We start from the raw sequence: 24,924 nt of genomic DNA, 5'->3' as shown, positions 1-24,924 counted from the left end.
CAATAAAAAAATGATAAAGGGGATATCACCACTGATCCCACATAAATACAAACTACCATCAGAGATTAGTACAAACACCTCAATGCAAATAAACCAGTAAATACAGAAGAAATGGATAAATTCCTGGACACTTATACCCTCCCAAGACTAAACCAGGAAGAATTTGAGGCAGCAATTAATAGCCTACGAACCAAAAAAAGTTCAGGACCAGATGGGTTCACAGCTGAATTCTACCAGAGGTACAAAAATGAGCTGGTACTATTCCTTCTGAAACTATTCCAAACAATACAAAAAGAGGGAATCTTCCCTAACGCATTTTATGAGATCAGCATCATCCTGATACCAAAACCTGGCAGAGACACAACTAAAAAAGAAAATTTCATGTCAATATCCATGGTAAACTTGGATACAAAAATCTTTAATAAAATACTGGCAAACCAAATCTAACAGCATGTCAAAAAGCTTATCCATAATGATCAAGTTGACTTCATCCCAGGAATGAAAGGCTGGTTCAACAACTGAATATCCATAAATGTAATCCATCACATAAACAGAACCAAAGACAAAAACCACATGATTATCTCAATAGATGCAGAGAAGACCTTTGACAAAATTCAATAACTCTTTAGGCTAAACACTCTCAATAAACTAGGTATCAATGGATTGTATCTCAAAATAAGAGCTATTTATGACAAACCCACAGCCAATATCATACTGAATGGGCAAAAACTGGAAGCATTCTCTTTGAAAACTGGCACAAGACAAGAATGCCCTCTCTCACAACTTGTATTCAACATAGTATTGGAAGTTCTGGCTAGGGCCGTCAGGTGAGAGAAAGAAATAAAGTGTATTCAGATAGGAAGAGAGGACATCAAGTTGTCCTTCTTTGCAGATGACATGATTGTATGTTTAGAAAACCCCATTGTCTCATCCCAAAATCTCCTTAAGCTGAAAAGCAACTTCAGCAAAGTCTCAGGTTACAAAATCAATATGCAGAAATCACAGGCATTCCTATACACCAATAATAGACAGAGAGCCAAATAATGAGCAAACTCCCATTCATAATTTCTACAAAGAGAATAAAATACCTAGGAATACAACTAACAAGGGACGTGAAGGACCTTTTTGAGGAAAACTACAAACCACTGCTCAAAGAAATGAGAGAAGAAACACAGATGGAAAAACATTCCATGCTCATGCCTAGAAAGAATCAATATTGTGAAAATGGCCATACTGCCCAAAGTAATGTATAGATTCAATGCTATCCCCATCAAACTACCAATGACTTTTTTCACAGAATTGAAAAAAACCACCTTCAACTTTATATGGAACCAAAAAAGAGCCATCATAGCCAAGACAATCCTAAGCAAAAAAAAAAAAAAAAAAAAAAAGAACTGAAGGCATTGTGTTATCTGAGTTGAAACTATATCAGGAGGCTATTGTAATTAAAACAGCATGGTACTGGCACTCAAACAGAGATATAGACCAATGGAACAGAACAGAGGCCTCAGAAGTAACACCACACCACTACAACCATCTGATTTTTGACAAACCTGACAAAACAAGCAATGGGAAAAGGATTCCCTATTTAACAAATGGTGTTGGGAAAACTGGCTAGCCATATGCAGAAAACTGACACTGGATCCCTTCCTTACACCTTTTACAAAAATTAACTCTAGATGGATTAAAAATGTAAACATAAAAATGTAAACATGAGGCCTAGCACCATAAAAACTCTGGAAGAAAACCTAGGCAATACCATTCAGGACATAGGCATAGGCAAGGACTTCATGACTAAAACACCAAAAGCAATGGCAACAAAAGCCAAAATAGACAAATGAGAACTAATTAAACTTAAGTGCTTCTGCACAGCAAAAGAAACTATCAAAAGAGTGAACCGGCAACCAACAGAAGAGGAAAAAATTTTTGCAATCTACCCATCTGACAAAAGGGCTAATATTCAGTATCTGCGGAGAACTAACACAAATTTACAAGAAAAAAACAACCCCACCAAAAAGTGTGCAAAGGATATGAATAGACACTTTTCAAAAGAAGACATTTATGCAGCCAACAAACATATGAAAAAAAGCTCATCATCACTGGTCATTAGAGAAATGCAAATCAAAACTACATTGAGATACCACCTCACACCAGTTAGAATGGTGATCATTAAAAAATTTGGAGACAACAGATGCTGGAAAGGATGTGGAGAAATGGGAAAGCTTTTACACTATTGGTGGGAGTGTAGATGAATTCAACCATTGTGGAAGACAGTGTGGTGATTCTTCAAGGATCTAGAAATAGAAATACCATTTGACCCACCAATCCCATTACTGGGTATATACCCAAAGGATTATAAATCATTCTGTTATAGAGACACATGCACACATGTGCTTATTGCATCACCATTCACAATAGCAAAGACTTGGAACCAACCCAGATGCCCATCAATGATAGAATGGATTAAAAAAAAATGTGGCACAAGTACACCGTGGAATACTATGCAGCCATAAAAAGGATAAGTTCATGTCCTTTCCAGGGATATGGATGAATCTGGAAACCATCATTCTCAGCAAACTGACACAAGAACAGAAAACCAAACACCGCATATTCTCACTCAGAAGTGAGTGTTGAATAATGAGAATACACGGACATAGGGAGGGGAATATCACACACAGGGACCTAGGGGGTAGGGGGGATAGAGAAGGAATAGCAGTGGGTGAGGGGATTGGGGAAGGAGGAGTAGCATTAGGAGAAATACCTAATGTCAATGACAGGGCGATGGATGCAACAAAGCCCCACCATGGCACGTGTATACCTATGTAATAAACCTGCGTGATCTGCACATGTACCTCAGAACTTAAAGTATAATAAATAAAAAAACCAGGAAGTAGTCCAGAGTTTTAGTATGATGAGAATTGGGAAAGTCATTGGACAATTTTTAAAAAACTACCAATAGACACTCATAATTATTTCAAAAAGACTTACTAGAAGGGAAGAGATGGTATGGTTGATTTGTCTTTTATTTGTTCTGAGAAAAATAAATTTCTGTAAATGGCCAGAGTTCACAAGCAGCCACAGTTATTTGTATTTCACTACCATCTTAATTGGTTACTCTTTAACTTACATAATGGCCAAATTCTTCTAGTGATTTATCGAATAACTAACACTTTCATAAGTTCTCAAGATTCTTCTTGTTTGCTAGCTCGTTTTCCTCACAGCACCTTCACATCTATTTTATAGATGAGGAAGCTTCTCTTAAACAGGTTAAATGAGGGACACAGGCCACTGGAGAGGTGGAACAGAACCATAGCTTAACATTTTTTTCAAAAGCATGAGAAGTGGTGGTGATTGGAAGTTTTGTAAGTTGAACAGTAGGACAGGGACTGTTTTACATCTTGGAATCCATTTGGCACATAATAAGTGCTCAATCAACATTTGTTGGATTAATGCCTAAATAAAGCAAAAGCCTTGCTGAGAATACCGGCAGAGTTATGTACGGTACCATTTTGAGTAAAGAGTTATAGGGAAAGTTTAGTATTTTGTTACTATTTATAAATATCAGTTAAGAGAGATGAAAAAATGGAAGGAAGGCTTTGTCAATATTATGAAGCACTCTGATACATTTAAACATCATTTTATAAAGTGCTTACTTGCTGTGTGGTATTACAATATGAACAGAAAAAAAGCTTGAAAAATAATATCTTACATTGACAAAGTGTTTACAAACAAGCTCTGTTTCTGGTGTTCTGTAGTATCTCATTTAATCCTTTCAACAATGCTGAAAGATGGTTAGTTCCAGATGAAACTGTTTAGAGGAAGAGAGGATAAATATCTTGCCTAAGCCTGTACAGAGATGAAGCTGGTTTAAAAATCCAAGAAACTTGAATCCAGAGCCCACACATTAGCTACTAGATTATGCATACTTCACTTTTCTAATATTTTCTCTTTTCTTGGATTGCATCACATTGCACCCAATTAATAAGGGAGGTGATTTGAATCATTATAGCAATGTTTACAGCAAATAAAGGCCAATCGGTGTTATACAATAATTTATTCAATCTTAGAAATAAATATGTTGACCCATATCTTACATCTGGAAAAAAATAACATTATTTATAATTTTTTTCTATTAATTAGAAATATCTTGATGATTCATAAGCTGGTGATTCAAATCAATGAAAAAAAAGAAATAGAGAATGGAAGCATTTTCAGGAACATTGCTCTTAAGCAATTATCATTTGTTTTTTAAATTATATAGGTTTTTCCTTAACAGATTCAATTATTCTTAAATTATTTCCCTCTACTTATAGTAATGGATAATATTCGTTCAGGGAGTGTTATGTATTTGCAAAGATCTGCCTAATACATCAAATTGTTTTTACTAGTATGAAAGTTCTTTTTTTGATAGAAATATTTAGCCTGCCATTTAAGGCAACATCAGTCTAAACTAGAAATCAATTACTGCCTTAAGTAATTCTCCATGTTACAGTCATTACATTCTATTCAGACTCTTTTATCTCCTCCTTGATTTAACTTGCCCAAAAATATATAAAACCCTTTCCTGTATAGCAATATATGCTGTGTGGATATAGTAATTGATTTACCTAAATTATCTCTGGTATACAGACAGACTTGAATCTATTAGAATTTATATATCTCATCCCATTAAATGCTCACGTAGAGTCTCAACTCTTGTTGAAACTCATGACGTTAAAGAAGTCTAAATGTTAGGGATAATCTCTATTAACAGTGGAGGTTTCTTACATACTCAGGCATTTCATCTCTCTCTTTATAACCCTTAGAAATTAATTATTGCTTTACTGAAACTCTGCTTTAGCCCATTAAATGTCAGGTAGCCTTACAAACTAAGACCACTTTCCCAGTTTAAGCATCCCATAGGTAGTACTGCTTCCGATTTCAACCAAACTTCCAAGGATATGTCTTTGTTTTATTGTTTTAAAATCTAATCATTCAGCTGTGTATGCGCTACTCAATAACTTATTGGTTTTATATGCTTTTATCTCATCCTCCTTCAGTCTTTAGCATTCTTGATTTGTGAAATCTGATGTTTTTGGCCTTTCCTCATGAAATCTTCAACTTCTTCATTATCTTAGGTCCTCTTCTATTGACTTTTTCACCTTCAGTTTTTATTTTCTGACTTCAGCAGTCAGAAATATACCCACACTTCTGAGTTTAGGTGCCATATTCTTTTTTTTTTTTTTTTTTTTTTAGTAAGTAAATAGATTTTTCTAGAAAATTCTAATGTACAAAGATACCAGCACTTTGCTAAATTTTTATAATAAAGTCATTTTCTTTTATATTGAAGTAAATTTGGGAGAGATAAAGGAAATTTCAGAAAACCCAGGAAACAAAAGCCTCAATACTAGAGGTAGTTTTAGTTAAGCGAAATGATCAGTAAACAGAATCTACATAGTGAAGTTCATGGGGTGCTCAGTCTTGTTTCACATTTAAACAGTCTGGAGGACAAATTGCAAAGTAAAATCATTAAAATATCAAACTTCATGATCTTTTCTGGCTGATAAAATACAGATTTTATGGAAGCTTTACCAGGTCATATGACAAGACACAAAAATGGCCAATAATGCTCAGCGTGAGCAATAATGCTCTATGGGGAATATTGCTCAAAGTGTGTAGAAGATTCTTGGTCTTGCATATTGAACCAATCTATTGTAGGGGTGTAGTTGTCAGTAACATTTATCTCCTGAATGCATCTATCTAATCTGTTGTCTTAAATGTGTGGGATTCCTGTCAACTCTGAGTTTATATAATTAAATAAACTTTAGTAACTCACTGCTTCCAACACAAATTTGATCTCCTCCCTTCAGGCATTATATTGACAAGCTTTGTTTGTTTGTTTGTTTGTTTTTTAACCGGGTATAGGCATCATGTATAAGATATACCCTAAAAGAAATTAGAACTCATTCACTAGAGGAGATAAGTAGCTGCACATAAATTCCAGTGCAAGGCAGAATATAGTAAATGCCTAATAGAGACATATATAAAAAGCCATATATTTCAAAGACAGAAACTCACATAAGAGTTGAACACATTTATGAAGTTCTTATCATTAATTTAAAAAATGAACAGGATTTCTAAAGGCAAAATGGAGGGGATAGTATTTTCAGGTAGTGCAAACTGCGTGAATAAAGCTTCCAAAGCATGTTTTAGTGAACAGCAAGTTGTCCAGTTTACCTGGATGTTAGAGGATTACTTGAGTAGGAGCCAATCCCAGAAGCTAAGATATATTTCACCTAACAACTAGGCATGGGAGAAATTTTTAAAAGTTAGTAATAAAGCACTTTTGTTTTAGATGCCTAGGGTAAAGAAATGGAAGAGTTGGTAGGTAATTGTGCTTTGTTAGGGAAATTTCTAAGTGTGAAATCTTGGAGTGGGTATACCTGTTGAATAACTATGTAAATACCTTAGAGTTGCTGTGAACTTAATGCCCTTTATGTTAGAACGGTGCTGAATTATGACTGGGTGCTGTGACACTAGTGTCCTATGTTGACACTTTCAGTCTCATGGATGCATGGCTTGACTGAGGTGTACATGTGTACATTTTACATTTTGGTCCAGCTGATTTTATTTTTAGTTGTGAAAATATACCGAACTTTCTTGCTCTTGTTAAAAAAAAAATCCAAGACAATAACCGAACTAAAACTCTAGGATGATTTTGGGCAATCACTTAGATTCTTTTTGATTGAATAAATAAGTAAACCTGTTCACTAATTCCCAAGAGAATAATGTGGACTTCTGGTTTGTGCACCAATATCTTGTAAAGACCTTGGAAGTAATCATTCCCATTCTTACAACAAGAAAATGTGAAACAAACTGAAAATTAACAGCTTTTTTTGGGCCCATCAGAGAACAGATATCACAACGAAAATGGTCACAACAAAATCTAGAGAGAAAGGCAGATCCAGGGTCCTAGCCAATATCTGCTTACCTGGAGCAGAAGCCACATAAACTGTATTACAGTTTCTCAGTGACTTATTGCTGAGGGGGCTGCAAGACCGACAGTCTCTCTGAGGACTTCTATTTAGGGAAGCCTTAAATCAACAAAGGACATAAAAATAAGAACACTAGAAAAATTGGAAGCCTCTGGCACCTACAGCTATAGCAAATATTGAGCACAACTAAATTCCTAAACAGATTAGTATAAAGTGTCACAGTAAAAGCCTATTTCCCTTAGTTCCTATTATCTGATACCTTATGTCCAGCTTTCAAGAAAATACCCTAAGCCATGTGAAAAACCAAAAAGAAACACAATCTAAAGGGATAAAGCAGGTATCTGAATCAGACTCAGATATAACACAGATGTGGAGATGATCACACAAAGACAGGCTTTGCCACTGTTTGGCATTGTTCAGTATTCCTTGTAAAAGTTACTGTGCCACAAATCGTGTCTCATGTTTGAAGCATGAATAATTACAAAATAAGATTCCCTTAAAATCCGCAAGTATCTAAACTGTGATATATATGTAGAAACATCATGGAAAATGAATTCAGAGGTGCAGGTAAATGGCACACCTGTTTCTTTATAGAACAGTTATCTAAAGAAAAAGCCAAAAATCTCCCAGGATAAGCCACATCTTTATTCTATCATATAGAAACCCCTTGTAGGGTTTAATGTCTTCAGCTTTTCTCTAAATGTTACGGGGTGAAAGGGAAGTGGGGAAAAGGGTACAGAGGAGATAGGGAAGGAATGAATGCATTTGGCATGGCGTAAAGCTAGAGATGTCATCACTGTCAGTGGTTTAGAAGCTTGAAATAAATACAATTATCCAAAGCGTTTATATTTAATATCACTTCCTTTGGAAATCTCTAGTTTTCCGGCTAAAATTTGCTTTACTGTTCAGTTGTTTTTGGTTCACTCTGATTTGTTGCTGAGTTCATGAATCATTTGTCTCTTCTATTATCAGAGAAAAAAAAATCCCATTTCCAGTGATTTCAACTCTATGTCCGTGACTCTGTGTGACATGCTAGATGATAACCTCAGCCACAGGCTGCAAGCCTGAGACTAGAGAGACTGATCCACAAAGCACAATGACAGGAATTCAAGTGAGCATGTAACTGTGTTTTTGTAGTTGTGTGGAAGACAAGGGAAATACACTGACGTTATTAATGATGTATTTATAACAGTTTGTACTCCCACCCTCACTTCCATTGTTTAACTGCCATTGTTATTTCCATAAAATTCACCCTAGACAGTTTCAAGTTTATGCAAGTGATTTATTTCCACACTTGCAAAGGGCAAGGGTAAGAAATGGTTCTTTAAAGAAAACTTTTACTTGAGAAAAATTTCAAACAAGTCCTACAGTGGTGCAGGATGAAGAATGCCATCTATGACTGTTCTTAAAAAGCCTTTGTATAATTAAATGAGCTTTTCTAAATAGCAAGTTACTGCTAAAGTTGACATTGCTCATAACTCTGAATGTAACAGATTGAAAATGTATATTTAAACTGGGGACTTATTTGAGTCCTTTATTCTAATTACCAAATATAAAGTAATAAGAACACTAATGATCATTTTACTGATGTTATAGTGTTTTACTGTTTTTGCAGTAATCTAAACATAAAGAAGTTGGTTTTTATTAGATTTCCTAATGGATAGCCACCTCAACATCTTAAAAGATAAATCAAATTCAATTATAGCTCTCTGAAATTTTCCTTTTTTCTTTCTTTCTTTTTCTTTCTCTTTCTTTCTTTCTTTCTTTCTCTTTTTCTTTTTCTTTCTCTTTCTCTTTGTTTCTTTCCTTTTCTTTTTTTCCTTTTCTTTCTTTTTCTTTCTTTCTTTCTTTCTTTTTTTTTTTTTTTTTGAGATGGGGGTTTCCCTCTGTTGCCCAGGCTGGAGTGCAATGACTATTTACCAGCACAGTCCCACTACCAATCAGGACAGGAGTTTTGATCTGCTCTGTTTCCCACCTGGGCTGGTTCACCTCTCCTTAGGCAATCTGGTGGTCTCCTTCTCCTAGAGGCTCATCGTATTGATGCCAAGCTTAGTGTAGACACCCTATGGCCAGCTTATGTTACAGCCCAGAACTCCTGAGCTCAAGCAATCCTCCTGCCTCCTGAGCAGATGGGACTACATGTGCATACCACCACATCCGCTAATTAAAAAAAATTTTTTTTTGTAGAGACAGAGCCTCAATATGTTGCCCAGGCTGGTCTCGACCTCCTGGCCTCAAGCGGTCCTCCTGCCTTAGCCTACCAAATAGCTGGGACTACAGGCGCCAACCATTGTGTCCTGCACTCTATGAAACTTTCTAAATAGATCTCAGTCAAATATATCTGGTGAATTTTTAGCTCTCTTAATAATAATTAGAAAGGAGTAGTTAATTATTGTGAGAGAATAGTTACCTTCTTTTATTCTTAAAATATCTAAGCCAGGGGTCCCCAAACTTCGGCCCGTGGGCTGCATGCGTCCCCCTGAGGCCATTTATCCGGCCCCCGCCGCACTTCAGGAAGGGGCACCTCTTTCATCGGTGGTCAGTGAGAGGAGCACAGTATGTGGCGGTGCCGCAAAGCACGGCGTCGCTCACGTACAGTACTACTTCCGGTGACGCGGGACGCATGTGTCACGGCTCCAGAATCACATCATATGACGCACATCCGATCTGCGGCTGCGGCACCCCACATCACCGGAAGCAGTGTGAAATAGCAGAAGTAGGAAGAAAGGCAAAGCACTATAACCATTACTACGCAGTACAATGGCCCCCATATTCCCCCAAATGTACAACAACATAATGGCCCCTATAACCTCCCTTTGCCCAAAAGTCTCCCCCCAACATTACTACACACTGTGTTTCCCCTATTATAAGACCCTGTCTTATATTAATTTTACCCCCAAAAGATGGGGGCTGTCTTATTTTTAGGAGGTGTCTTATAATAGGGGAAACGTGCAGCAGTGGGCTTCCCACAGAAGAGGTCCACCGCTGCTGCAGATGTCCAGGACGCTGTATACACAGTGTCACAGGCTGATCACCGCCATCCCTGTATACTGCACTGGAGGCAGTGCTGGGCCTGTGACACTGTATACTGCTGTCTGGGATAGTGGAGGCAGCAACGCTGGCTGTGAAGGGTGTCACACCTTGCATAGTCCAGCCCTCCAACGGTCTGAGGGACAGTGAACTGGCCCCCTGTGTCAAAAGTTTGGGGACCCCTGATCTAAGCCTTAATTTGACTACCTAATGAGTCTTACAAGTCACATTTAAACAATTCTGTCTTCAGAGTTCAACCAGTCTAATTCTCTCAGAAGTCTTTGATGTGTTAGACAAAAATCTTCTAGAAAGATGGAAGAAAGAGATATTTGCTTTTGATTGAACTAGATTTCTTTGGGGATCAAACAGGAATTTTAAAGCTAGAGTTAATGGTGTTGTGGGTTAACATGCATGAATTTGTTAGTAAAAGGAATTCAACTTCAAATCTTTGCTCTAAAAATAGAATCTGGCTTTAATATAACCTCCCTGAGATCCATGTCCTTATTTGAGCTTTGGGATAATTGAACAGTGCAGTGCTTGGTACTACACTTGATACCATACTGGCACATGGTAAGGTGCTTAATATCTGGTACTTCTACGATTCTCCATGTTTTCATATGCTACTGGTCTTTATGGGGCTTTGCAAATGGATGACGGACAATGAGGAGATCTAAAGTTCACTCCTGATAGATGGCTTCTATTTCTCAATGAAATGGAGCTTATCAAGGCTGTTTAATGGATTGAAGAATGAGATGAAGGTTCAGAATAGCTATTGTACTCCCATGCACATGAGTTTGATATCCTTATTATAAGAATATTGATATTCTGTTTCTTTTGTTCAAACTGAAGACTTGTAGCAGTCCCTTCTCTACCTTTTACTGATAGAAATTCCACAGCTATTAGGTGTTGAGATGAAATTAATACAAAGGGGAGGCATAGTAGAAAATATACTTTTTTAATGGTTTATGATGTTCTCAAAAAGCTAAAGAAAATACTTTTGGAAGTAAAACATAAAAGATTGCTGCACTGTTTTCTCTTGTATTCATTTATGCACTCATTTATTTAGCAAACACAACGTTTATCTGGAAATATGAAGATACATAAGATAATGTCTGCTTATCTCAAAAATTAACAAATACTTTTACATTTATCACTGATTTTTAAAATTTAGTTTATTTTTAAGGCACTTCAGGAGAAAGACAAGTAAACAATTAGTGACAATATTATGCAGGCTATGATATTACAGAATATGCAGCCACACAGGTATGTCACTTAGATTTCTCTTCAAGAGAAAATCTACAACAAAGAGGAAATTTAGGTGAGAGCTTCCAGGTGCAGCAACTTTGGGATCTCTTGTAGCATTTGTGCTGATGCTACACTCTTTCTGGACAGCCTCTGTTAATGACTGAATATAGCAGGATGTGTAGAGCATGGCCATTGTCCAACACTGAGTTCTTCTGTGGCAATCTGAGATGCGGTCCCTTGCTGGCTGGTGAAGACTTCACACTGCAGTTTGAGACTCATCCACTTCATCCTCTTACATGTTTTAGACCTGCATCACAATCTGTAACCTTTCTCTGCTTTCTCCTGCACCTTTTGCCCTTTGTCTTCCAGAAACTTTTCCCCCAGTAAATCTCTTCCACTTCAACTCAGCCTTAGACCTTAATTGACACACTGAGTTCTACAGGAACATGGAAGCCAAAGTATCTAACTCCACTTGGGGATGTAAGAAAAAAGACTATTGAAATAATGTTTGAAGTCTTGAAGGCCAAGTCACAACCCACCTGGCAGATAGGCAGGAGATGTTCCATGCAGGCAGATAGGCAGGAGGTGTTCCATGCAGTTGGACCAGAATATTAAAGGGGCAGATACAGAGCACAGAATCTGTGAGTAATCCCACAAAGCACAGGATCTTGCAGGTGACTTAGGGTATCAGGAATCAAAAGAACCTATGGCCTAGCAGCAGCACCTGACCCTCAAAGAAAGCAGAAGCTGGAGATAAAGAACTTTATTACCCATGCCTGAGAAGTTAGAAACTAATCTAGCATGTGATGGAAGACTTAAAAAACTTCATTCTTATCTACTCTTAGGCATTGGTTGTTTCCAATTTCGCACTAATTTTAAATCCTGCTGTAGAGAAGAATTGTATGGATACTTTCATTGTTTTTAAAAAGGAAAACATGATTTAATGGGAGTACAATGGAAAAGAATAAAATGAAAAATGAAAATCAATCCTACCTCAGTCACTTAGCAGTAACCACTATTAAATTCTTCGTCTATTTATTTTCATTTAAAAAATAAAGATATTTACATTCATCCATGCCTTTTGAATTATTTTTTATCCTGGAGTCATAGTGCTTTTCTTATTACTTTATGAGAGTTATGATATTTTGTGAATAGCAAGAGAGGGTCTGTTTTATACGTACTTGTGTCATTCTCCATTTAATTTTGTTTTTGTTTCAACTACTGAAGTCTCAACTATCACTGAATTAAATATTTTAATATTTTCTTTTAAAAATGTAAACATTAACTTTACACTTAAGTAATGCATCCCAAAAAGTAACCATTTACTAACAAAAACAGCTATAATTTTCTCATATTTAAAACTTTTAAATACATTTTTCCAGTTGCATCTGAGATTGATTTTAGTGACACTAAAGAAATGAAGAAGTAACTTAATTTTCAACCCTAACAATAACCTACCTCCACCCTCCATTGAAAAACGATTTGATGAATAATCTATTCCTGTCAGACCAAAGTTTGAAGGGGGAAATTTAGAGGTTAGAAGAAAAATGTTCCAAAAAAAAAAAAAAAAAAGACTAAAAATGGGAAGATTCTGTTCCCAGGCAAAGAACAGAGCATGGAAATTGCAGTGATTATAGAGAGACCAGAAATAAAAGAGAGAAAGAGATCCTGGGGTTCAGAGCACAAAATGTGCTGATCTCAGAAATTTAAATAGTGGATGGAAACTAAAGATAACTATTCTCGGTATGTACATATATTTGGATCCAATTCCATTTCATAATATTCACCCTCCTAGTAATGACAAAGATAAGTTAAGGAAGATATGTATCAAGCCAGAACAAATTACATGAAGCTATTAAAATAAGCTCAGGGTTTTCTATCCCAGGGAATATTTGAAAAAAGGGAACTAAGAGACAAATGGAAGTCTACGAAAGACAGAATGGAGGACTTGCCAGAGGTGAGATATCAGGACCAAATGGTATCTCATAAACCAGGGAGGAGCTGTCTACAATGGTAAATGAGAGTAACAGTAGGCTAGTAGAAGAAATGTTTTCCATTTTACCTGGTAATGTAGAGGTAATATGCTTGCCAGAAACATTTTGTTTGAGTGGTGGAAAGAAGGCCACCTTTTAGTGCAGGTTCCTCAGTGGATACCTATGATATTTTCTGCTGGTATGTCTTTTTCTCTTGTCCTTAGAATTGCCATGGTTCACCATTCCTGTAGCTACTGGTAATCATTTTATCCTCTTGCAAAATCGACCCCTTTGTCATTATATAATGACCTTCTTTGTCCCTTCACAGTTTTCCAAATCTGTGTTGACTGATTTAACTATAGCTACTCTTGCTTTTTTTTTGGTTTCCATTGGCATGGAATATCTTTTCCCACGTTTTTACTTTCAGTCTGCGTGCATTTTATAGGTGAAGTGTGTTTCTCGTAGGTAACATATCATTGGGTCTTTAAAAAATCCATTTAGGCACTCTGTCTTTTAAAGAGATAAAAGAGAAACTTTTCATAAGTAAAAGAAAAACTTCAGCCAAGTTAAATTTACAAGAGGTTAATTGAGAAATGAACAATTTGCAAATCAGGCAGCCTCCCAAGCCAGAGTATGCTCATAGACGCCAGCACAGTGACGTGGTAGAAGATGATTTATGGATAGGAAAAATAAAATGAGATACAAAAACAACTAGATTGGTTACAGTTGGTATTTGCCTTAGTTTAGCATGGTTTGAACAGTTGGCTACATTTGACTGGCCAAAGTTTGCTGAATTGGCACAAGTGTAGACTACAACCTATTTACACTTCCACTTTTTGTAGTTCACAATGTACAGAGAAACATTTAGGTGGAAATTAAAATATGTAAGGAGGCAGCGTGAGGTCAAACTTGATTTAACACTACCATAGAGCTGCCCCAATAGTATAGAGCCTCTTGCAGCTGAATCAACAAATCTCTTCCCAGCAAGGAAGTGGGGCATTCAGGAGAACACCAAAGTCCCTGAAGAGTAGCTTAGAGGATAGGTAAAAGGGCATCTATGGGCTTGTTCATCTATTCCCTTGACCATACAGTTTTGGGTTGACAGAGGCTCATTAAAGTGAGTCAAAACAGAGTAGGCAATCTAGAAGGAGGTTAATATTCTTACCTGCCATGTCAAGGGTTACCCAAGGCTCCTCCAGAGATATGGCTAGTTGTCCAACAGGAACTGTGGTGGAAGGTCTCCGTCCCCATCACTCTTGGGCTTGTCTGGCTATTTTCGCTATCATTAGTTTGGATGCTGATGGCTCGCTTTGGAGCACTAGGCAATCCTCTTTCAATGGCCAGTTTTCTTACAATGTGCACATCGATTTATGCCCAAGGCACAGTGACTCAGATTCCCAGCTTTGGCTTCCCACCTTTCAGCTTCCCTTGTTCAGGCCAAGAGCCAGGAGAGCAACCCTTTGTGGGAGGTGGGCTTAATGCTGCAGCCAAGAGCTGCACCTTGTGGGAGCTCCTTCTTGCTCTATCTGCTTCTCCTGCTGTGTCCCTGTTATTAACAACTAAAAATGCCTTATCCAAAAGCTGTTCCATAGGAGTTTGGGGACCGATAGATTCTTCTTGTAGTTTTCTGTGGATATCAGGGCAGACTGGGTTATAAAATGTACTCCCAAAAGGATTTGCTCTTCCTTTGAGGCAGGATCAGTGTTAGTATATTTCCTGATTGCCTCAACTAAGTGCCCTGAAACAAAACTAGATTTTAATCTTTGCCCTGAGAAACTTCCTTAACCTTTTCATAGTTAACAGGCTTTTTTATACATTTCTTCATCCCTTCCAACCAATGAGTGACCATATGATCTCTCCTCCTCAAGTCCTCAGACAGTTTTACTCTGGATCTTGATCTGGAACTGCTATACCTCCTGCCTGATGTATATTATGGTTTGGGTTGCAAGTCAATATCTCATCTTCCTGGGTCCTTGCTGTCCCCAAAATGTGTTGTTTCTCTTCCACTGTACAACACAGAGACAACAAAACATGCAGATCCTGCCAAGTTTAACTATAGGTCAGAGTTAATTTCTCAAACTTTTCTATGAATTTCCCTGGATCTTCAGAGAAATGACCAGACTCCTGTTTACATAGCAGCCAAATCAGAAATAGAAAGGGAACCTGTACTCACACAGTGTCTTCTTCCCCATTTGCCACCTCTCTAAGTGGACAAAGGTTCCTCTTTGGAGGTTTATAGGAGGCTTCACTACAAGTAGTACCTGCTGGGCGAAGTTCCTCAGGGAGTGCTGGGTATAGGGTGGGAGTAGATGGGTAAGGAGGAGAGGACAGAGAGTTTTCAATAGAATGTTCGGGTGGACTGCGGGGAGACAGGACCAACACATCTGGACCTTCAGAGCTGACAGAAGGAGGTTCTGCTCCACCCCAAAATGCCCTCTGAAATGGGAATGGGGATTGCATGAAAGTATCACTTAGTATGTCTAGCTCTTTTTCTTCTTTTCCTCTCATCAAACATGCACACACCTGCTGCAGGGTTTTATTCCGACTGAGCAGCAGAAATATTTGAATGTATGATATTTCATCCTATTTTCCCTCCAGCTTTCCCAAATCAAGTTGAATTATAGTATTTAAGGCCATAGTTCCAGCAGGGGGTCATTTCTCTTGTTTTTCCAAATAATAACGAGGCCAAGCAGTATTATATAGAAACACCAGCTTTCTTTTCTTAAGTTCATTCATTTTAAACTGGTCCCTATATTCAAGAATACACCCTAGTGGTGAGTTCTTTAAAATCGATGCCATGGGTCTCATGAAGGAGGCAGGTGATGTTGAAAGAAAAGTTCCAAACCTGTGAGATTGTATTGCCACTGGCCGAGTTCCACTAAAAAGGATAAGAGAGGTTTTTAAGGCCAGCTGTATTGATGATGAGATACCGATCAAAAATATAATTTTTTCATTCACATTATCCAAATAATATAGGTGAGCTGAGCCATGAATCTTAGATAAACCACAACATGGACTTCAACAAAAATGTTTAATAAGGCAAGGGAAATGGAAAGGATTTAGATGGGAATGACCAGAGCAAGCAGGTTCTGGGCAATAGCGGTAGTGTGGATTGGATAAACAAAGATGGTTTGCCCGAATCCAAGAATGGAAAGAAGTTTTTTTTTTTTTTTTCCAGGTTGCAAAATGAAACAAAACAGCAAGGAGAAAACACCAATTTCCATCCTAGTGCTTCTCAATCACACCTAGTCAGCATAGTGACAGCAAAACATAACCACATCTATCTTATTGTCTATAGCTGTTAAATATCAAATTTCAATCCCCAGTTTTAGAGATGGAGCTTTCAATGCTTTTTGTTCCCAATGTTTCAAAAGCAAACGGACAGAAATTGGGAGGCATACAGGATAAAAAGACCATAAAATAGAGTTAAATGAAGTCTCCTGGAAATGACAGTGAAACCGAGACAGCAACCAAAAAATTGATTTATGTAGCAAAGAGAACAAAGCTGATTAGTACAAAGAAGCTATGCTGTGGTACCAAACTCATTCTTAGCCAAGAGGGACTTTACTGAGAGGATTTAGGACTTTAACCCCCTAAATCTTAGAAGGGACTCTAACCCTTCTAAGTCGGGCCTCTAGTCCAAGGTCAGTCAAATGTCCTCGCCTTTTATTGAGAGGAGCCTTTAACCCTCTTCATCTTTAGGAGCTACTCTAACTCCCCTAAGTTGGGCCTCTAACCAATCCCATTCTTTCCCCAGGTATGCACCCCACTTACCCAAAGTTACAGCTCTACAGTCTATTTCCTGTGGGTTTGGGAGTCTCTTCAGTATCATCCCTTCTATGGTTTGCCAGCAATATGTTACCAGACCACACCACTTACCCAAAGTTAAGAGATAATAGTGTGGAAACCCTCCATCCAAACCCCCTTTGGATCTGGAGTTTCCACACTACAATCTCTTCTTGGTCACCAGAAATGTTGCAGAAAAGGGGTCCCAATTCAAACTCCAAAAGAGGGATCTTGGATTTCATCCAAGAAAGAATTCAGGGTGAGTCCAAAGTGCAAAGTAAAAACAAATTTATTAAGAAATTAAAGTGGAGAAAGAGCAGCTACTCCATAGACAGAGTAGGAGGTTCACTAGAGGAAGAGGAGAAGCATATCCACCCTGGCTACAGTGCTTTTGTATATGGGGAGATGTGCTCTGCTACAAGGGTGTGTGATAAAGGATTAAGTTTCTTAATTACTATATTTTGCAAAAATCAGTATTATTATCTTTAAAGCAAAATTAGGAATGCTTTTGTCTTCCAGATATTGGGATATCTGGACACTGGCAACTCTGAGTCTGTTTAGTAAACATTATTAACTATTCCTTTAATTGTAAACATCTGAAGGCTAGGAATGCCTGACTTTCTGAGAATGCAGTCCAGCAAGTTCAAGCCTCATTTTCCTAGCCCTCATTCAAAATGGATTTGCTCTGGTTTGAACGCCTCTGACATATACACAAAAAGCTAATTTAAGCCAAGAAAAATTAAAGTACTGCAATATTTAGTGTTTTTAAAGTAAAAATACTGTGGGTGAAGGAAAATTTTAATGGGAACAGAGACCCTCTATTAAATAATGTGAATAGGTTTTTAAGTAAAAGTCAATTTTCCCCTGAATCTCATGATGCCCTGGACCTAAGATGTTGTTTATCCTATCAAGGGGCCCTTGTATTGCTCTATAGATTTATATTGTGTACCCCACCACATTGCTGATTTTCATGGATGTGCTGTGGAGGCCTTGACCCCAGGCAAACTGCATTCCTTTGAGTTTAACACAAGCAGGGCTTTATGGAAAGCATTGTACAAGGGACAATGACTGCAGAGTAAATACTGAGGGAGCCAGCCAGCTCTCCACTTTCTAGGCCGCTTTAGTCTGCAGCAGGCCAATGCATCTCAAAAGACACTGGATTCTAAACTGTGAGAGAAAGAAAGAAAAACAACCATCTTATATTTTTCAGTGTCTTTATTTTTTAGTTGTATAGCCTTAGAAACGCTTTGAAACAACCAAAAATTAAACTACTACCCCTAAACAACACCTCAGAATGATAGAATTTACCAAACTTGGTTTAGATTTAATGCCCAAAACTAGTTTTGAGACAGCAAAGAGCTCTATAGGACCCTTTCATTATGAATATTCAAATGACCAATTCCTGAGTAGCTGACATTAAGTTGGTCCAATTAAATAAATAACGTAGAGTTACTAAGGTGGAAGTTAGATATTACATATGTATACTGCATTTGTATTTATAAATTTTAAACTAAAATTTATAAATATATATATATATATTTTATTTTCCACTTATTTCAAATCCAAAAATAAAACAATCATTCAGGGAAATGCATAGGTCTTAAAAGACTGGTAGAATTGGAATGCATGAAAAGAGAAGAATTAGCCATCTACAACCAGAATGAACATGGCATATTTTAGAAGAATAAAGAGATTGAGCTTTCTAGTATTTGTTTGGTTAGAGGGGAGTGAAATAAATAATCTGGACTAAAGGATGGAAAACCTTAAAAGTGGAGCAAGTCAATTTGCATACCGAATACCCTTGAATAGTATATGCATGTTCGAATGGAATAATGGTTAGAGTGGCTATGGTAGAGAGATGGATTTGGGAGATACTGGATTAAGAGGCATTAGGTAGGAGTTGATTGCAGGAATCCAGAGACTATATAATGAATATCTGAACTCTGATGGCTGGAGAAGAGAGAGAGAAGTATCAAAGCGTAAGGAAAAATTTGTTGTTTCCAACTGTCCTTTAAATTTGGCATCAAGTAAAAAATATATGGTCAATCTTTCTAACCTGTAGTAGTTTTTAAAACTTCACTTTTTGGAGAATTTTACACATACACAAAAGCAGATGGAATACTATAATGAATCCCAATGCATTCATCACTCAACTCCAACCTGCAGGAAATGGGGCCCTATCTATAGCTTTATCTATTTCCCCCTTCTTTTGATTTATAATTTGCCATTCCAATATTATATCCCTTTTTCGTTTTATTTCTTGTGTTGATATTTAACATGAGCTGTACTCTCTTAACAAATTCTTAAGTACATAAGACCTTTTGTTCATCATAGGTACTATGTTGTACAGAAGATCTCTGAAACTCAATTATTTCCTATATCTGTAAATTTATACAAGATTTATAAAACCTCCTTATATGACCATTCTCTTATTCTCTGGTAACACCATTCTATTGTCTACTTCTATACCACTGACTATTTTAGAAGCATCTTATGTATAAGAAAAATTATGCAGTATTTGTCCTTCTGTGATTGACTTATCTCACTTGGCATAATGTCTTCTAGATTCATCCATGTTATCACAAAAGGCAGGATTTAAAAAAAAAATTTTAATATATTTTGAGACGGAGTCTCGCTCTGTCACCCATGCTTGACTTCAGTGGCACGATCTCGGCTCACTGCAGCCTCCGCCTCCCAGGTTCAAGCAATTATCCTGCTTCAGCCTCCCAAGTGGCTGGGACTACAGGTACGTCCCACCATACCTGGCTAATTTTTCTATTTTTAGTAGAGACGGGGTTTCACCATGTTAGACAGGCTGGTCTCGAGCTCCTGATCTCAGGTGATCCACCCGCCTCGACCTCCCAAAGCGCTGATTACAGATGTGAGCCATTGAGCCTGGCTAGGATTTTCTTCTTCTTCTTTTTTTTAAAAGTTGAATAATATTCTATTGTATGTATGTGGAAAATTTCTCTATCCTTCATTTGTAATGGACATTTGTGTTGTTTCCATATTTGGCTATTGTAAATAATGCCACAATAAACATGAAAATGCAGCTGTCTGTCAAAAATCTTGATGTCAATTCTTTTACATACATACCTAGAAGTGGGTTTGCTGCATTATATGGCAGTTCTATTTTTAATTTTTTGAGACACCTCCACACTGTTTTCTATAGCAACTGCACCATTTTACATTCCTACTAACAGTTTACAGAGATTCCAATTTCTCTGCCTCCTTTCTAACACTTGTTATCTTTTATTTGTTGTTCGTTAATAGCCATTTTAACAGATATATAATGATATCTCATTTTGGTTTTGATTTGCACTTTCCTAATAATTAATGAGGTTGAGAATCTTTTCATATACCTGTTGGCATTTGTACATTTTTGTAGAAATGTATATTCAGTTCTTTGCTTATTTTAAAATTAAATTGTTTATTTTCTTGCTATTGAGTCTTAGGAGTTTCTTATGTACTTTGGATATTAATCACATCACATATAAGATTTGCAAATATTTTTTTCCATTCTGTTGGTTGCCATTTTATTTTTTAAATTATTTCTTTTGCCATGAAAAAGTTTTTAGTTTCATGTAATCTCATTTGTCTGTTTTTGCTTTTGTTGCTTACACTTTTGGTGTCATATCCAAAAAGTCATTGCCAAGTCAATTGACTGTCTTCAAGAATATTTTTCCCTATGTTTTTTTCTAAGAGTTTTACAGTTTCATGTTTTACATATATGTCTTTAATCCAATTTCAATTAATTTTTGTGTATAGTATAAGGGTTTAATTTTATTCTTTTGCATGTAGATAGCCAGTTTTTCCAATACTGTTCATTAACGAGACTACCCTTTCCCTATTGTATATTCATGATATCCTTGTTAAATGTTAGTTAAGTTTAGGTATGTGGATTTGCTTTGGGGCTCTCTATTCTGTTACATTGGGGTGTGTGTATGTGTGTATATCTATCAATCAATCATCTAGCTATTAATTTGTTTTTATGCCAGTACCATACTGTTTTAATCACAGTAGTTTTATAATATATTTTGAAATCTAGAGTGTGCTATCTCCAGCTTTGTTCTTCTTCTTCAAATTGTTTTGGCTATTTGGGGTCTTTTGTGGCTCCAAATGAATTTCAAGATTTTTTTTTTCTATTTCTGCAAAGAATACCATTGGGATTTTGGCAGAAATTATATTAAATCTGAAGATTACTTTGCATAGTATGGACATTTTAATGATATCATTTCTTCTCATCCATAAACATGAGATGTCTTTCCGTTAATTTGTGTGTACTTTAACTTCTTTTATCAGCATCTTACAGTTTTCAGTGAATAAGTTCTCACCTCCTTGGTTAGATTTATTCCTAAGTACTTTTTTTGATGTTATTGTAAAAGAGATTGTTTTCTGAGTTTCATTTTCAAATGTGTTAGTGTACAAAAACTGATTTTTATGTTAGTGTAATGTCTTGCAACTGTACTGAATTTATTTATTCATTCCTATCACTTTTTTTTGTGGATGCTTTGGGGCTTTGTACATACAAGATCATGTCATTCCTCAAATGCAGATACTTACACTTCTTCCTTTCCAATTTGGTTGCTTTTTCTTGCCTAATTTGGAGCTCCAATTCTATATTGAACACAAGTGACAAGAGTGGGCATCCTTGCCTTGTATTAGCTTTTTATTACTGCTGTAACAAATTACCACTAATTTAGTGACTTAAAACGGCACAAATTTATTATTGTGGGGTAGGTAAAAAATCTGACACAGGTCTTATTGGCCTAAAATCAAGGCTGTGTTCCTTTCTGGAGGCTGTAAGAGAAAATTAGTTCCTTGCCTGTAGCAGCTTCTAGAGGCCATCCACATTCCTTGGCTCATTGCCTCTTTCTCCATCTTCAAAATCTACAGAGGTGTGTTGAATCCTTTCCAAGTTGTATCTCTCTGACATTGTCTTTTGCCTATCATCTTCTACATTTAAGGACTTAGGTAATTAGATTGGGCTTATCCAGATAATTCAGTATAATCTACTTTCTAAAGGTCTTTAACTTTAGTTACATCTATAAAGTCCCTTTAGCCATATAAGAAAATATATTCATAGGGACTAGGAACTAGGACATGGGCATTTTGGAAGACCCCATTATTTTACCTACCACAGTATCTTTGTGATTTGTGTGAATAGTCATTTCTGGTTCATATGGATTCAGTTGTAATAATATAATATTGTTAAATCGTTGAACAATAAATTCTGTCACTGCAGAATGAATTTGTATGTATTTGTTTAAACATGATCTGTTCTGTAGAAATTTTGAGTCACTCTCTGCTTTCTTAGAACTCCATCTTAAGTATTATCCACCAGACACACTAGGAAAACTAAAAAAAATTAGTATATTTTTAGAGGAAAAGGACACAACATGGGCTTTAGGCTTGGAAAGCAATGCATTTATGTGATACAAGACATAGCGTTGACAGGCTTTTACTTAATATATTTATTAGAATGCAAGCAGGCAGATCTTTGTATTTACAGGCATAAAGGTCATAATTCTGACTACTTTTATTTTATCATGAAAGTCACTATGAAATAGTAATTTGAAATTTTACTTAGGCATCACAATTCTATAAAGCTGATAAGCAAAAGCATCACTTAAACTTCCTAACTTTTACTTTCCCAGTCTGTCATTTGGGGATAACAGTAATATCTATCCTAGAAGGCAGTCATGAAAATTAAATTTTAGAATGCTATAAGGTTGTCAGAAAACTTTGCACAGATAATAATTGTTCAATAAATATTAGCTTTTATTTTTATTTGCTAGTGAGTAATCCTGGACAAACTGCCTGCATGTACACTTTCATGTGGTTTGGTTGTTGTCCATTCGTATTATATTATATATTTTGTGAAGGAAACCATATATATTAGCAGCATCCATGACTTTGGGTAATTTTGAAAACTTCAGACCAAGGTATAGTAATTAGGAATATCTATCTGCAGCCAGTAAAGTGTTGGCCCCTCAAAAGAACTCACATAAAGGGATTATAAATTGATTTACTCCAAGCCCTCTTTTTTTTGTTTTTGCTATATGTTAGGGTCTATGACAAATTCTTTTTAAAATGTTGGGAGATAGATTTAATTTTTGTAAAAAGCTGAACAACATGTGGAAGTTATTCCATTGACTAGAGCTGGGCTTACTATTTTGGACCAATGAGGAAGTGTGAATGTGGAGTGATGAGACTTAACCCATTGCTATATGTTAGAATCATCTGCAAAGTTTTGGAAACCACAGTTGTGTAGGGAGTTCATATGCCAGAGATTTATATTCAGCTAGCTGGAGGTAGAGAACAGGCATGTAGATAATTAAAAACACCCACAGGTGATTCTGTTGGATAGCCCAGAATAAGAACTCTGGCTTTAGTACAATTAAAGCAGAATCTTCAGATTGTAATATTGGCATCAGTAATTTAAAAATCTTCCCAGGTTATTTTAATGTGCAGCCAACATTGAGAACCTTTGCTTTTTTTTTTTAAATTTTTTTTTATTGCATTTTAGGTTTGGGGGTACATGTGAAGAACATGCAAGATTGTTGCATAGGTACACACATGGCAATGTGGTTTGCTGCCTTCCTCCCCCTCACCTGTATCTGTCATTTCTCCCCATGCTATCTCTCTCCACCTCCCCACCTCCTCGTCCCTGCCCCATTTCCCCCGCTAACGGACCCCAGTGTGTAGTGCTCCCCTCCCTGTGTCCATGTGTTCTCATTGTTCAAGACCTGCCTATGAGTGAGAACATGCGGTGTTTGATTTTCTGCTCTTGTGTCAGTTTGCTGAGAATGATGGTCTCCAGGTTCATCCATGTCCCTACAAAGGACATGAACTCATCGTTTTTGATGGCCGCGTAATATTCCATGGTGTATATGTACCACATTTTCCCTGTCCACTCTATCATCCCTGTTCAGATGGGCATTTGGGTTGGGAGAACCTTTGCTTTCTATTAATGAGACTAAACAAGATCTGAAGATGTTCTGCTATCATTTTGAGGAATGACTTGGCTTCCAGTGACTACTGTTAAGGAAGAAGTTCATGCAAATGTGAAGGTTTATGTTCAAGTGTGTTTGCTAAGATACCGCCATCTTACTTCATTCTGTCTGATCTGAGCACCTTGAGTGAAATGTGGTCTAGAATATGTATTTACAAGATTGTTGTCCGTTGCCTGCAATGGAAGCACAATGGCATGCAGTGTTGTTGGGAGAGAAGGTATTGTGGAGGTGACAAGGAGGGAGTGAATGATCTCTCCTAAGTGTATTTTGAATTATTGAGAGATTTTAGGAGATTAAAATAGAACATTAATATTACAGTTTCTCCCATACTCAAATACCTTTTCTGCAATCCTTCATCATTACTTGAAAGTCAACAGATTTGATAATACTTTCTGCCTGGAGATTTCCTAAATTTTTGGCTCCTGCATTTGCTCTCATGAACAGTAGACGAAAAGGACTACAATCTGAGAGGAAAAATAAGCATTGAGTGAAAAAGGAGTACTTGATGAGAGATAGATACAAATCATTACTGAGTAAGTACCATTAATTATGTAAGCATCATTTACACTGGTCAAATACTCTTATCATTTCTTTCTTCCTGTCTTAGGCCTTTTCTGACAATCTGATAAAAGCTATGAACCTCTCCTAGAAATGCACATGTCCACATTCACAGAAAGGTTAGCATATATATATTTAAAGTCCTCATGGAGTTATCACTAGACTACTAGCATTACATAAATTCATATCAGTGCCTACTTCTCATTCTTACTCTACTATTAGCTGTAGCTGTGCAACGTGTCAAAAGTCAAGAATATTTTGATGTTAGCTTTTGTGAGTGGTATTAGGGATAAGTGTGAATATTAGACTAAAAATCTCTTTTCATGCTTCATTTGAATCAAT

The sequence above is a fragment of the Saimiri boliviensis genome, chromosome 16 (assembly GCF_048565385.1).
Source record: "Saimiri boliviensis isolate mSaiBol1 chromosome 16, mSaiBol1.pri, whole genome shotgun sequence".
In the NCBI taxonomy this organism is placed as follows: Eukaryota; Metazoa; Chordata; class Mammalia; order Primates; family Cebidae; genus Saimiri; species Saimiri boliviensis.
The sequence above is the reverse complement of the archived record's forward strand: the minus strand, read 5'-3'. Positions refer to the sequence as shown.